This window comes from Physeter macrocephalus, chromosome 11, assembly GCF_002837175.3.
Source record: "Physeter macrocephalus isolate SW-GA chromosome 11, ASM283717v5, whole genome shotgun sequence".
NCBI lineage: Eukaryota > Metazoa > Chordata > Mammalia > Artiodactyla > Physeteridae > Physeter > Physeter macrocephalus.
The window spans coordinates 117,286,159-117,286,841 of record NC_041224.1 but is presented as its reverse complement, the minus strand read 5'-3'; positions in this window follow the sequence as shown (position 1 = coordinate 117,286,841).

Sequence of the window (683 nt, the reverse complement as noted above, 5' to 3'; positions counted from 1 at the left end):
TTCAGAACATCATATTTTAGTAAGAAGCTTGAAAGATAAGTGGATGAAAACATTCAGCAAAGAAAAAGACAGTATTTTTAGGATTCAGTGAGATATGACCCAGTATTTCTTCATTGTTCACACCCCCCTTCATTGAGCTCATGGGGCCTTGAACATAGTAGGGGTCAGGGAGATGCTTGTTAATTTTATTTAAAATTGGACTCCTCCCAGTCTCTCAGTGTCTTTGCACCTCCCGACCGGGGTCAAACAGCAGAGGAAAGGGGAATAAGGTACCAGGTAAAGCTAAAACGAGATCATTGCTAAAATATTTGTTTGTTCCTGGGTTTATTATTTTATTCAAAAGCCTGGGAGGTGACCAGCCTAGAATGTGACAGCAAACTGTGCTGTTAATCCATTTGCATTTTCAGAGTTGGGATCCAGGTTTTCAAGTTTGTTATGGGATTTTATGCAAAACAATATGCAAATCGATAGCATTCTAAAAATGTCGTCTGTTCTCCAGCCCCTCTCCTGGTCACAAACAAGGGAGGCTGGCGCCGCCGGGCTCGCCGGGCTCCTTGGGCAAGGGGTAAACCCTGCGGGGTGACGGGCCGGGGGGGAGGGCTGTCCCGGAGGCGGTCCTGGGGCGGAGCCTGGGCGGGGCCCGTGACGCGCGGAGTCGGCCTGCTCAGGGGCTGGACCTCAGC